General features: G+C 47.0%; 1 protein-coding gene across 14 annotated transcripts in view; it reads right to left on the bottom strand.

The window, feature by feature from the left end:
* SERHL2 (serine hydrolase like 2) overlaps window positions 1–15,136 on the bottom strand; it is a 405,871-nt gene that overhangs the window by 14,595 nt on the left and 376,140 nt on the right. The gene's annotated exons all lie outside the window — the stretch shown is intronic.

The raw sequence follows: 15,136 nt of genomic DNA, 5'->3' as shown, positions 1-15,136 counted from the left end.
AGTTACAGAGTACTGTATTTTTCGGCCTATAAGATGCACTTTTTCACCAAAAATTTGTGAGGAAAATGGCGGGTACGTCTTATAGTCCAAATGCAGGCTTCTCAGTGGGTTGTGGTGGTGGTGGAGTAGGGTCCCTTCCTCAGGAGCCCTGCAGTAGCAAAGTGTGGCAATGCTGCGGGCCCGGTGTCGACAGTGAGCAAAGCGGAGTGCATCATTGGTTTCCCGATGGTCATGTTCCTGAAGCCGTGGGCTGCTGGAAGCGGCCATTTTCCTGAGGCTGTGGGCTTCAGGGAAATGGCTGCCAGAGGCCATGCGTGCACAGATTGTGATTTCAGCTGGCCTGGCGATTTCGGCTACGCACCACCTCCACTGCACCACGGCTTCAGGAAAATGGCTGCCACGAAACCAATGATGCACTTCGCTCTACTCACAGCTGACACCAGGCCTGCAGCAGCGCCACAGATCGCCGACTTCCTGAGGAAAGGACCCTGCTTCACACAATACACTCTGCTCTGCTTCACCACCAACGCCGGGCCTGAAGCATTGCACCACGGATACCCTCTCCCCCCCACCCGCAGCATTGCTCCACTTCTGCCACCGCCTGCTCCTTGAGAAAGGGTCCATGTCTCCTTTGATCCCACCCCACCACCACTGACCCTCAGGTAAGATACCTTAAATTCGGGCTATAAGATGGCTTCCATCTTATAAAACTCTTTTTTTCTATTTCACATCCCAAATGTTGGGGTGTGTCTTATAATCTGAAAAATTTGTTACATTTTAATCAACAGATCTTGGAATATTAATAAGCTCCATAATTGGATGAGTTTAAATAAAATGTTCCTGTGCGGAGATAATCTTATAAATGTATCCATGCTGTGTACTGTGTAATGTCTGTGGTGTGACCATACAGGAACATGGTCTGATCATACCACAGCTCCTGGGTGGGGGGAAAAAGAGTATACAGACATTATAGCATGGGATTGCAGCTGATTCGTTCTGTGAGGAAAAGCTTTTGCTGATTACTTTTAAAAGAAATTTACCTCACAAAAAACAGCAGCTGTGTAATGACTGTATATTCTTTTGCTTCCTCTCCTGACCAAGAGTTTCAGTATGGTCAGTCCATGTTCCTGTACTGTCAGACACAGCCATTATACAAAGGCACATGTATAAAATTAATTCAGCAATATTTTTTTTAAAGGAAAAGTTGTGGAATTATGAAATCTCGGGATGGATAGGCATGTAAATTATATCTTTATTAATTAAATATTGAGTATGAGTGCTACAAGCAGAAATCCCCACACTTCCACAATTGGCTGCCATCGTTGAGGTTATTAACCCCTTCCAGACATGCGCCATACTAGTACTGCTCTGCAGGAATTGCGTTCCCGCAAACAGCAGTACTGGTACGGTGCACCGATTGCGGTGTGACAGCTAACACCCCGCAGCAATGCCCACGATCGGTGCCAGCACCTATTGTGGGCATTTAACCCCCTGATGCCACTGTCAGTAGTGACAGCGACAGAGGGGCATCGCGCAAGGAAGGGGTTCCCTGAGTGCTCCCATCAGAACAATGCGATGCGATCTCGTTGTTCTGATGGTCTCCATGGAGACCCCCGGCTCCAAGATGGCCGCAGGGTCCTTCCGGGTCCTGCAGGGAAGTTGACTTGCCGGCATGCCTCCTTCCCTGCTTGTCAGATCCTGATCTGATATTCTGCAGTGCAGAGTGTCAGATCAGCGATCTGATATAATAAGTACTGTACCATCCTAGGACAATGTAAAAAAAGTAAAAAAAAAAATATTAGAATGTGTAAAAATTTATTTCTTAAATTACTAACTAAAGAAAAAAATTACTCCAATACATTTATTTATGTAAATGAAAAAATAAATAAATAAAAATACACATATTTGGTATCGTCCGTAACAATCCGCTCTATAAAAATATCCCACTAGTTAACCCCTGCAGTGAACACCGTAAAAAAATAAACACAAGGGAAAAAAAAACAAACAATGCTTTATCATCATACCACCGAACAAAAAGTGCAATAAAATGTAATCCAAAAGACAAATGTAAATAAAAATGGCACCGCTGAAAACGTCATGGTGTCCCGAAAAAAAAAGCCATCATACATCTCCATCAGCAGAAAAATAAAAAAGTTATAGCTCTCAGAATAAAAAGATGCAAAAATAATTACTTTTTCTGTAAAATAGTTTTTATTGTGTAAAAGCACCAAAACATAAAAAAATATAACTGTGGTTATCGCGGTAATCATACTGACCCGAAGAATAAAGCTGTCTTATCAATTTTACCACACACGGAACTGTAAAAAACAAAAAGCAATTCCTGAATTGATGGCTTTTGTTCATTCTGTCTCCCAAAAATCGGAATAGAAAGCGATCAAAAAATGTCATGTGCCTGAAAATGTTACCAATAGAAACGTCAGCTCGTCCCACAAAAAACAAGACCTCACAGGGCTGTCGGCTGAAGTATGAAAAAATTATAGCTCTCAAAATATGGTGATGCAAAAAATAGTTTTCGCAAAAAAAAAGCCTCTTTTAGTGTGTGACAGCAGCCAAACATAAAAACCCGACATTAATCTGGTGTTGCTGTAATCGCACGGACCCGAAGAATAAAGTTGTCTTTTCACTTATACCACTCGAGGAACGGCGTAAAAAATAAAAAAAAAAACAATTGTTTACATGTTCATTTTTTTCATTCTGCCTCCCAAAGATTGCAGTAAGGCTTGACGCACATTTATCCTGTGCTCTGCGCTGAGCGCTTACACCGGGGTTTCCATGTAAATGTCTGAAATATGTAATTAAGACAGAACCCTGGCAGAAGATTCTCTATAATGAGGCAGATGGAGGCACTGTGGACGCCGTCTGACCTGTGATCCGGTGGTTTCAGTCTTTTTAGGATTGCATTAAAGTGCCATCGGCCACATTTTTGCGCACTTCTTAAAAGGAGACCGCGGAACAGAGGCCAGAAGGAGTCCAGAGTAAAACTGCTGCCTCATTATAGTGAATGGATCCCTCAGGGGTTTCATATGTCACGCCACTTGGGAGATGTAGATGGACACCCCAAAGTAAGCGCTCAGCGTAGAGCGCTGGATAAATGTGATCCCTAACGTTATGTAAAATGTTCCCAATAAAAGCTTCAACTATATCCCCAAAAAAAGCAAGTCCCCACTTAGGTCTGTCATCTGTTAACGGAAATATAGGGGGCTTCCACGTTACTGGTAACACAAAGGCTCTGGTAAAGCTAAATGGCTTCACGCTGTTAGCACCACACCGGATCCCTGCTCTGACAGGCAGGGTCTCCGGCGTGTCACTTCACTCACACGAGCTGTGATCGATTCTTCCCTTCTTCCTGCTCTGCATGCTTCCAGTGGAGCTTCCAGTCAGGCCTCCAGCCATGTCCTTAGTGCATGCACGCGCTCCTGCCCTCTTTAAGGGCCAGCGCATGCACTTGCTATTTCCTCCCCAGCCAATGGCTATGTGGCATTATGTATATATTGCTTCCTCCTCTCTGGGGAAGTGCCTGAGCAACCTTACTGTTCTGCAGTCTAAGTTGTGTAAGGTTGCATACTAGGTCCTTGCTGTACTCTGGCACAGATCCTGCCTACTGCATCATTCAGTCTGTCCTTCTGGGTCCAGCTGCTGAGCGTTCGTTGGTTTGTCCTGGAGTGGCACCTGGCGTTCATCGGGAGCCAAATCTAACCTCACAATCAGAGGCTCTAGTGAACAGTCTGGTGCTCACTTAGTTACGCCCCTCCAGGCTCTCCGCGGTCCGAGGCACAGTGGCTCCACAAACCACGTCCGTGACAGCCATGGGCCTCATTGGATCCAAGATCCCACCTGATCTGACCATGTACCAAGAGCTTTGCTGACAGAAAAGCATGCAGGAGAAGTTGTTGATGCAGTTGCAGTTCCTGACTACCAAGTTGGAGGTGTCACGTGTACCTGTCCTGTGTGACACGACCCGCAGGTCAGTAACTGAAACAACGAGACAATGTCACGTACACCTGTCCTGTGAGACATGACCCGCAGGTTGGTAAATGAATCAACAAGACAAAAGGGTAACACCGGGGAAACAATTACAACGGTGGGCCCTGCAATAGGGGACGGGGATGTGGAGACCTCCTGCACTCCCCTGAGGCAGTGTCCCTGAACACTCCTAACGTTCCCTATACAGGCTCTTCACCTGTCACCGAGCAGGATATCTGAATCCCTCACTATCCCTGCACCTATTCCTTGCTAGGGAACTGGATAGTGCGGACACTGGTCCCACCGCTGCACTAATACACACGAAGGAAAAAGGGGAAAACACCAAAACACTTATCTTTCTCTGCTGCAGTCACCAGGCATCAGAGTGCAGCACCAAATCAGCTTCAGCAGTGGCTCGACACCTCAGAGCCAGTTGCTACTTTCACCATCTTTCTCTGCTGCAGACACCGGGCAGGCAGAGTTCAGCACCAGTTTCAGCAGTTGCTCAACACCTCAGAGCCAGCTGCTAACTTCACCAGGTTTCAGCAGTGGCTCAACACCTCAGAGCCAGCTGCTCATTTCACCGTGGTTGGAATCCAAAAAGGACCTGCTATAACCAACACCTGCTGATACACCATGTGACCTTATATAGGAAAAGGGAGTGGTCACATCAGCAGGGAAACCAACAGACATGCAATAACACCTATGGCCACCGGGGGCAAAAACCCATATTAAGCTCCCAGGCCTGAATGGAAAAAAAAAGGTTTAAATGAGGGAATCCCGAATCTGACACAGATCCAAGAATTGGACTGTGACAGTAGGCCTTAAACATCTCTCCAGAGTCTCCTCATGCTCATGCAGCCGTGTCATATCCGGAAACTTCTCAGTCTGTTTTCTTAGTTCGAGCTTCAGGTCCCCGACTTGCAGCTCCACCATGCTTTGAGGGCAATCTGAAATTCTGGCACGGGTTCATATATCAGTGACAGCTACATTTTAAACTTCTTCCTCATCACTTCCCGTCGGACCGAACCATGGTAGCATTCCTAATGTCACACCTTGGAGGTGAGGCCCTGGTGTGGTTGAACCCATTATGGGAGAGAGAGGACCCCATCATCTCCAATTTGCCAGTATTCTGGGAGGCTTTTTGCAAAGTATTTGATGAACCCAGGCAAACCACCTCTTCAGCTTTCGCTCTTTTCCGTTTATGTCAGTCCAACTCATCTGTGGGACAATATGCAGTACTCTTCCGTACTCTGGCATCCAAATTTACATGGAATAATGAAAAGTTGGTGGTGACATTCTGGGAGGGGCTTTCCGGAAACATTAAGGATGAGCTAGCTGGCCGAGACCTACCAACTACCTTTGACGACCTGGTCTCCCTCGCTATCCGTATAGACCTTCGTCTCCAAGAGCGTGCTTTTGAGGTGGCACGTGAAAAGAGGATCGCGACACCTAGCTCTGTCCTTTCAAAGGCCTCTAGTTCCTCCACCCTCCCTTGTCGAGACCTACCAGAACCCATGCAGGTCGACCGCTTTGCCCTCGTGAGTCAGCGACAGAGATTGCCATGCTAGAGGCCAGTGCCTGTAATGTGGAGACATAGGCCACTTAATTCTACCCTGTCTGGTGAAACCGGAGAAACTCCAGCTTCTAGGGTTGGTAGGAGAGGCCTCCCTAGACGGAAAAGACACCTCTCTATCCCTGATCCTTACTGTGGCCGTGACAACCGGTGAATCCCAGTTTATTGAGACCGCGTATTTGGATTCTGGGGCAGCAAGACATTTTATCCTCTAGGCTGTGGTGGATCGCTTACAAATCCCAGTTCGTCCACTCCAAAATCCTATGGCTATAACATCTGTTCATGGGCAAACTCTTCGGGAGACGGTTGGTGTGGCTACTGAGCCACTTGATGTCCATATAGAGATGCTTCATACTGAGAATAGCCTTCTATGTTCTTTCCCATATGTCTCAAGCCTTTCTCTTAGGTCTACCATGGCTACGATAGCACGAACCTGAATTGGACTGGGCAACTGGAGAGGTGCTCCGCTGGGGACATTCCTGTCATGAGAAGTGTCTGGCTCCAGTACGTCCGGCTAAGATCCTGTCTTCTCCAGAATCGCTGCCCAGTTTGCCATCTGCATATTGGTCTTTTGTCAATGTATTTGACAAAAAAGAAGCAGATATATTGCCGCCCCACAGACCGTATGACTGTCCTCCTCTCTTGCTGGGGCCGGGTTTTTAATCGTTAAGAAGAAAGACGGGTCACTCCTACCCTGTATAGGCTATTGGGGTCTCAACCAGATCAGGGTGAAAATAAATACCCTATCCAATTGATCCCCGAGTTGATTCACTGATTAAGGGTTGCCAGGATCTTCACCAAATTAGATTTAAGGGGCGCCTACAATGTAATCGGCATTCGCCGGGGAGATGAATGGAAGACGGCTTTCAAAACCAGGGACGGACATTAAGAATACCGAGTGATGCCCTTCGGTCTCAGTAATGCACCAGCAGTTTTTCAAGAATTAGTCAAATATATCTTATGGGATCTGCTTTATTCCTGTGTTGTGGTGTATCTGGATGATATTTTGTTATTTTCCCTGGATCTGACATCCCACAGACGAGCAGTTCGGCAAGTTCTTCAGTGCTGTCATGATCCAGGACGGGGTTTCGCTTTGGCCCGTCCTGGTCTGATTAGGGGCTAATTGTTCAGCCTCTCCCTGGCAGAGGGCGGCTATTTAATGCTCACTGGACCTAGGTCCGGTGTCAGTTATACTCCTGCCCTCGGCTGAGTTAGTTGACCTTATGCGCACGTGTGCCTTGTGCCTGATATCTTGCTTGCTTGTTTGGTTTTGATCTGGTTCTGTCGCTGTTACAAGTTCTGCCTGTCCCTCTTGTACTGCGCTACCTCTCGTGTATGACTCTCTGCTTGTGACCTGACTTCTCTCTTCTCGTCCCCTTGGTACCACGTCCCCCTCTTGTGTATTACCTTTGGCTTTGTCTGACCTCCCATCTGTTTATCCCTCCTGTACCTCGCTGTCCGTACTGTGTATGACCTCCGTTTTGCCTGACTCTGAGTTTTCTGTCTTCTTTGAAAGCAGGACGCTAAGCCCAGCCCCCTTGCAGTCACGAGACCATAGGTCCCGTGCCGGCTTGCTAAACTTCATCATTCAGGTCCTGTGCACCTATACTTTCTGGCTGTCCTGATCCCCAGGGGTCCCTACAGTGCGGGTGAGTCCCTGCTCAGCGGAGGCTGTACGCCGGAGCTGTCAGGATCCTGATATTATAACTGACCGATACCATTTTTTCATCTCTCTGCTCCCCTTCTTCTGTGTATGTGATGGATCCTATGCACGCTCTTTCTGAGCAGGTTAAATGCCTGACCCAGATGTCTCAGAAACTCCTTGGAGAACAACGAGTCCTGGCTCAGTCTCAGCAGCTGATCGCTGACACTGTGCAGGGGTTTTTTACATCGGGGGCTCGGGATATTACATTAGTTTCCCCTGAGTCTCCAGTGAAGTTACCGGATACCTTTTCTGGAAATAAAAAAGAGTTCAGAGTTTTCAAGGAGGGCTGTAAGCTTTTTTTTTCCTTAAGACCACATTCTTCTGGGGATGAAAGTCAGAGAGTGGGGGTCATTATGTCTCTGTTATGGGGAGCCCCCCAAGCTTGGGCTTTCTCCCTTCCGACCACGGCCCCTGAGCGTATGATGGTAGATGCATTTTTTGAGGCCCTGGGGCATATTTATGATGAGCCTGATCGTATGCGTATGGCTGAGGACATGGTGATGAGTGTGTGCCAGGGGAAGCACTCAGCCGAGTGGTTTTGTTCAGAATTCAGACGCTGGGCTGCTGAGGTCTGTTGGAATATCTGAAAGATGCCTTGGCTCTCCACCCTCCGCCTGATTCCCTGGAGGAGGCTATGACACAGGCCGTCCGAATGGATCGCCGGCTATTGGCGAGGGGAGTGATGCCAAGTGAAAGACCATCATTCTCCCAAGGAAGGGGAGCCAGTCCTATATTGGAGATCACGGAGATGGGAACCATCGACCTCAAAGAAAATGAAAGGAGACAACGGCGCGTGGAAAAAGGCTGTTTTCACTGTGGCGATTCTGGACATTGGAGAAAGGTTTGCCCCCTCCCGTCCACTAACCAAGCGACTGAGCCCGGGTGATGGTCGTGGAGGTCACCCAGGCTGTCAGGTACCTTTTTCTGCCTTCTCTAAAATGTTGTTGCAAGTGGAACTTTGTTGTGGGAGTATCTCTACATCCACTTCTGCCTTCGTGGATTGCGGATCAGCATTAAACTTTATTGACTCTGATTTGGTATCCAGGTGTAAGTTAGGGACAGTTAGGTTGGAGACTCCTATTCACATTGTGGCCATTGACAAAACACCACTGGTAAAGAATGACATTATGTTTCGTACTGAAGAGTTTCTCCTTAAAGTGAGTTCCTTGCACCAGGAACGTATTTCATGTTTTGTGATGGACAACCTGCCAGCGGGACTGGTGTTGGGGTTCCCCTGGCTACAATTGCATAATCCTGTAATTAATTGGGAATGTCAGGACATTGTTAAATGGGGTCCCTATTGTTCTGAGAAATGTCTTGATACTGTGACTGTGTCGTCCGTGGGTCTGGAAGGTATTCCGGAGTGCCTGATAGACTATACGGATGTTTTCTCCGAAAAAGAGGCTGAGGTTTTACCACCACACCGCCCATTTGATTGTGCCATTGAACTGGTTCCAGGTGCTAAATTGCCCAAGGCCCGCTTGTACAACCTTTCGGGTCCTGAACGGGCTGCGATGAAGGAGTATATTTCCGAGAGCCTCCGTAAGGGACACATTCGTCCTTCTGTTTCTCCTGTGGCGGTGGGGTTCTTTTTTGTAAAGAAAAAAGACGGTGGTTTACGTCCATGCCTCGATTTTCGTGAGTTAAATAAGATAACTGTGAGGAATACGTATCCCCTTCCACTTATTCCTGATTTATACAACCAATTGTCCGGAGCTAAGTGGTTTTCAAAATTAGATCTACGGGGAGCGTATAACCTTATCCACTATGGCTAAATAAAGCTGTAAGGGGTGCAATAAGAGATAAAAATAAAGCATTTAAAGAATTAAAGCAAGTAGGTAGTGATGAGGCATTAACTAAATACAGAAGATTAAATAAATTCTGTAAAAAGCAAATCAAGACAGCAAAGATTGAGACAGAGAGACTCATTGCCAGAGAAAGTAAAAATAATCCCAAAATATTCTTTAACTGCATAAGTAGTAAGAAACTAAAAAATGATAGTGTTGGCCCCCTTAAAAATAGTCTGGGTGAAATGGTGGATGAGGATGAGGAAAAAGCCAATATGCTAAATGACTTTTTTTCATCAGTATTTACACAAGAAAATCCCATGACGGATAACATGATCAGGGATAAAAATTCTCCGTTAAATGTCACCTGCTTAACCCAGCAGGAAGTACGGCGGCGTCTAAAAATCACTAAAATTGACAAATCCCCGGGCCCGGATGGGATACACCCCCGAGTACTGCAGGAATTAAGCACAGTCATAGATAGACCATTATTTTTAATCTCTAAAGATTCCATAATAACAGGGTCTGTACCACAGGACTGGCGTATAGCAAATGTGGTGCCAATATTCAAAAAGGGGACAAAAACTGAACTTGGAAATTATAGGCCAGTAAGTTTAACTTCAACTGTGGGTAAAATCCTGGAGGGTTTTCTAAGAGATACTATACTGGAGTATCTGGAGAAGAATAACCTTATGACCCAATATCAACATGGGTTTACAAGGGACCGTTCCTGTCAGACTAATCTGATAAGCTTTTAAGAAGAGGTAAGTTCCGGACTGGACCAAGGGAATGCAGTGGACGTGGTGTACATGGACTTTTCAAAAGCTTTTGATACGGTGCCACACAAAAGGTTGATACATAAAATGAGAACAATGGGGATAGGGGAAAATATGTGTAGGTGGGTTAAGAGCTGGCTCAGGGATAGGAAACAAAGGGTGGTTATTAATGGAGCACACTCAGACTGGGTCACGGTTAGCAGTGGGGTACCACAGGGGTCAGTTTTGGGCCCGCTTCTTTTTAACATATTTATTAATGACCTTGTAGGGGGCATAGAGAGTAGAATTTCAATATTTGCAGATGACACTAAACTCTGCAGGGTAATCAATACACAGGAGGACAATTTTATATTACAGGAGGATTTATGTAAACTAGAAGCTTGGGCTGATAAATGGCAAATGAGCTTTAATGGGGATAAATGTAAGGTCATGCACTTGGGTAGAACGAACAAGATGTATAATTATGTGCTTAATTGTAAAACACTGGGCAAAACAGTCACTGAAAAAGACCTGGGTGTATGGGTGGGCGACAAACTCACGTTTAGCGGCCAGTGTCAGGCAGCTGCTGCAAAGGCAAATAAAATAATGGGATTCATTAAAAGAGGCATAGATGCTCATGAGGAGAACATAATTTTACCTCTATATAAGTCACTAGTGCGACCACACTTAGAATACTGTGTACAGTTCTGGTCTCCGGTGTATAAGAAAGACATAGCTGAACTGGAGCGGGTGCAGAGAAGAGCGACCAAGGTTATTAGGGAACTAGGGGGTCTGCAATACCAATACAGGTTATTACACTTGGGGTTATTTAGTTTGGAGAATCGAAGGCTTAGGGGTGATCTTATTACAATGTATAAATATATACTCGGGGACAGCACAAAGACCTTTCTAATGATCTTTTTACTCTTAGACCTGTGACGGGGACAAGGGGGCATCCTCTACGTCTGGAGGAAAGAAGGTTTAAGCATACTCACAGACGCGGATTCTTTACTGTAAGAGCAGTGAGACTATGGAACTCTCTGCCATATGATGTTGTAATGAGTGATTCCCTACTAAAATTTAAGAAGGGACTGGATGCCTTTCTTGAAAAGTATAATATTACAGGGTATATACACTAGTTTCCTTAATATTGCGTTGATCCAGGGAGCTAGTCTGATTGCCGTATGTGGAGTCGGGATGGAATTTTTTTCCCCAATGTGAAGCTTACAGTTTGCCACATGGGTTTTTTTTGCCTTCCTCTGGATCAACATGTTAGGGCAAGCTAGGATAGGATATGGGTTGAACTAGATGGACTTAAAGTCTCCCTTCAACCTTAATAACTATGTTACTATGTTATGATGTTACTATGTTATCCGAGTCCGAGACAGAGATGAATGGAAAACCGCTTTTCTCACTACTGAAGGGTTGTTTGAAAATCTGGTCATGCCTTTCGGCTTGACCAATGCTCCAGCGGTCTTCCAAAACTTCATAAATCACGTGTTCTCTGATTTTATTGGACGTTTTCTGGTGGTATATTTGGATGACATATTGATCTATTCTCCTGATAAACAGACTCACATTGGTCATGTTCGGGCAGTTCTCCAAAGACTCCGGGAGAACTGTCTCTTTGCTAAACTGGAAAATTGTTTTTTGTTCAGGAACTGTCGTTTCTGGGATTCATCGTGTCTGCTGAAGGGTATCGGATGGATTATAATAAGGTGCAGGCCATTGTCGAGTGGGTTCAACCTTGTGATTTGAAGGCTCTGCAGCGTTTCCTAGGATTCGCCAATTACTATCGCAAATTTATAAAGGGGTTCTCACACGTGGTTAAACCCCTCACAGACATGACTCAAAAGGGGGCCAATATCAAGAATTGGTCAACCGCAGCGGTAGCAGCATTTCAGTTTTTGAAAACATGTTTCAGGTCCGCCCCGGTTCTTGTTCAACCGGACCCGTCGGAACCATTTATTGTTGAGGTAGATGCCTCAGAGGTGGGGGCGTTAATGTCCCAGGGACCCGCCACTTTGACCAATTTAAGACCTTGCGCCTTTTTCTCAAAGAAATTCTCTCCTGCGGAGAGAAACTATGATGTGGGAAATCGAGAACTTCTGGCCGTTAAGTTGGCCTTTGAAGAATGGAGGCATTTTTTGGAGAGGGCTGTCCATCCTCCATTCTTCAGCCTGGTGTGGTGGTGGCAGGTATTTTGAACATGTTGGAACGAGAGATTCGGGAAGCCCAGTCTATTGCACCGCCGGCTAAGCAGGTGGACAAACTTTTTGTGCCAGCTCAGCTTCGCCTTAAGGTCCTCCGAAAGTTCCATGACTCAATTCTGGGTTTCCTGGGGCGGATGAGATGATCCAGCGGTTGGGGGAGGTATGGCGAGAGGTCCAGAGTAACATTACGAAGGCCCAGGACAAATTTAAATTTTTTGCGGACAAAAAACGATCCGCGGGACCGGTGTTTCAGATTGGGATAAGGTATGGTTGTCCACCAAGAATATAAGACTCAAGGTCCCCTCTGCGAAGCTTGGACCCAAGTTTATCGGTCCTTATGAAATTACCGAGGCAGTTAACCCGGTGGCTTTTCGGTTGCGTCTCCTGCCATCTCTGTGGATCCCAAATGTTTTTCATAAGGCCCTTTTGAAACCTGTAAGGTCTGCTGGGGAGGGATCATCAGCTTCTCCAACACCGGTTTTGGTAGACGGGCAGTCGGAGTACGAGGTGGAACGAATTGTCGACTCCAGGTTGGTCCATTGTGCCCTTCAATATCTGGAACACTGGAAAGGCTACGGTCCTGAAGAACGCTCGTGGGTTCCTGCTCGATCGGTTCATGCAGATCGGTTGGTCCGGGCCTTTCACGCCAAGTACCCTGAGAGACCTGGGGGTCCAGTGGCCCCCCATTGAGAGGAGGGTACTGTCATGATCCAGGACGGGGTTTCGCTTTGGCCCGTCCTGGTCTGACTAGGGGTTAATTGTTCCGCCTCTCCCTGGCAGAGGGCGGCTATTTAATGCTCACTGGACCTAGGTTCGGTGTCAGTTATACTCCTGCCCTCGGCTGAGATAGTTGACCTTGTGCGTACGTGTGCCTGATATCTTGCTTGCTTGTTTGGTTTTGATCCGGTTCTGTCCCTGTTATGAGTTCTGCCTGTCCCTCTTGTACTGCGCTACCTCCCATGTATGACTCTCTGCTTGTGACCCGACTTCTCTCTGCTCGTCCCCTTGGTACCATGTCGCCCTCTTGTGTATGACCTTTGGCTTTGTCTGACCTCCCGTTTGTTTATCCCTCCTGTACCTCGCTGTCCATACTGTGTATGAACTCCGTTTTGCCTGACTCTGAGTTTTCTGTCTTCTCTGAAAGCAGGACGCTAAGCCCAGCCCCCTTGCAGTCACGAGACCATAGGTCCCGTGCCGGCTTGCTAAACTTCATCATTCAGGTCCTGTGCACCTATACTTTCTGGCTGTCCTGATCCCCAGGGGTCCCTACAGTGCGGGCGAGTCCCTGCTCAGCGGAGGCTGTACTGTACGCCGGCGCTGTCAGGATCCTGATAAGTGTCTTAGGGAGAATCGACTCTACGCCAAGTATGAGAAATGTGTTTTTGAACAGTCCGACCTTCCCTTTTTTGGTTACATTATCAGATACCGGACTCAGGATGGATCCTGAGAAAGTCTTTTCGATCCTTAAATGGCTGCTGTCCGTTGGAGTCAAAGCAATACAGAGATTCCTTGGCTTTGCTAACTATAATCAGCAATTCATTCCTCACTTCTCCACTCTGACCGCTCCCATCTCTGCTATGATCCGAAAAGGAGCCAATCCAAAGAACTGGTCTTCCGAGGCTGAGGCGGCCTTCCGTTCTCTTCATCGGTCCTTCTCCACCGCTCCCGTTCTGCATCGTCTGGATTTGAACAAACAATTCTTCCTAGTGGTGGACGCATTCTCGTTAGGGGCTGGAGCTGTGGTCACTCAAATCTTCCTCAGATCACCACATGTCCTGTGGTTTCTTCTCTAAGGCATTCTCCGCTTCAGAGCGTAACTATTCCATTGGTGACTGAGTTCCTCGCCATTAAAGTGACCCTGTAAGCAGTTTTGGCCGCTATAAGATGCGGTCACTGCCTTTCAGGTCTTATCTACAGCATTCTATAATGCTGTAGATAAGTCCCCAGTTTGACCTGAAAGATAAGAAAAATAAGTTTTACTATATTCAAACGGGGGGGTCCTGTGCGGTCCGGTCCGATGGGTGTCGCAGGTTCTGGTCTGGCGCTTCCCATCTTCTTGCGCTCCTGCACAGGCGTAGTTATCTGCCCTGTTGAAAGCAGCGTAAGGTACTGAAGTGCGCAGGCGCTGGGCCTCTCTGACCTTTCCCTGCGCACTGTCTTACTTTACTCTGCCCTCAACAGGGCAGATAACTACGCCTGCACAGGAGCGCGACGCCGCGGAGCGATGAAGAAGCAGGAAGGCGGCATCTCAAGAAGATGGGAGGCGCCAGACCCAGACCTGCGACACCCATTGGACCGGACTGCCCCCCCCCCCGGTGGATATAATAAAACTTATTTTTCTTATCTTGCAGGTCAGACCAGGGGCTTATCTACAGCATTATAGAATGCTGTAGATAAGCCCTGAAAGGCAGTGGCCGCATCTTATGGCAGCCAAAACTGTTGACAGGTTCTCTTTAAGATGGCTTTGGAGGAGTGGCTATACCTACTGGAGGGTGCAGTGTATCCAGTGGTCATCTACACAAGCCATAAGAACCTGGCGTACCTCCAGTCCAGAGACTGAATCCACGCCAAGCCAGTTGGTCTTTGTTTTTTGCCCGCTTTAACTTTTTATTACATTTCAGGTCCAGTGACAAGAATGTCAGAGCTGATGCCTTCTCTCGCTCATTTCTGTCTGGGGACCAAGAGGAGGACCTCAATTTATCATTGAACCGTCCAAGATGGTTACTGTCACTCCAGTTAGCCTGTCGCAAATTCCCCCAGGAAAAACCCTTGTGGCTGCATCCGAGAAGGAGCGAGTTTTGTCATGGGGCCACTCGTCAAAGGTGGACGGTCGAGCGGGACAGAGGAAGACATTACAATTGATTTCCCGCCACTACTGGTGGCCATCCATGAGGAGGGAGATCTATGCTTACGTGGCTGCCTGTCTGATTTGTGCTCACAATAAGGTCCCCAGACGACTTCATACTGGTTCTCTCCTGCCGTTATCTGTGCCATCTGGTCCATGGCCGCACATAGCAATAGACTTCATTACAGTTTCAACAAACATATTTTCCACCTGCACAGATTTCCTCGTCACATTGTGTCCAATCGAGGTTCGCAGTTCAATTCCAGATTAT

Source organism: Dendrobates tinctorius, unplaced genomic scaffold (genome assembly GCF_039654945.1).
Source record: "Dendrobates tinctorius isolate UK_male_01 unplaced genomic scaffold, ASM3965494v1 ptg000094l, whole genome shotgun sequence".
Taxonomy (NCBI): Eukaryota; Metazoa; Chordata; class Amphibia; order Anura; family Dendrobatidae; genus Dendrobates; species Dendrobates tinctorius.
This window is presented reverse-complemented; position numbering and strand designations above follow the sequence as displayed.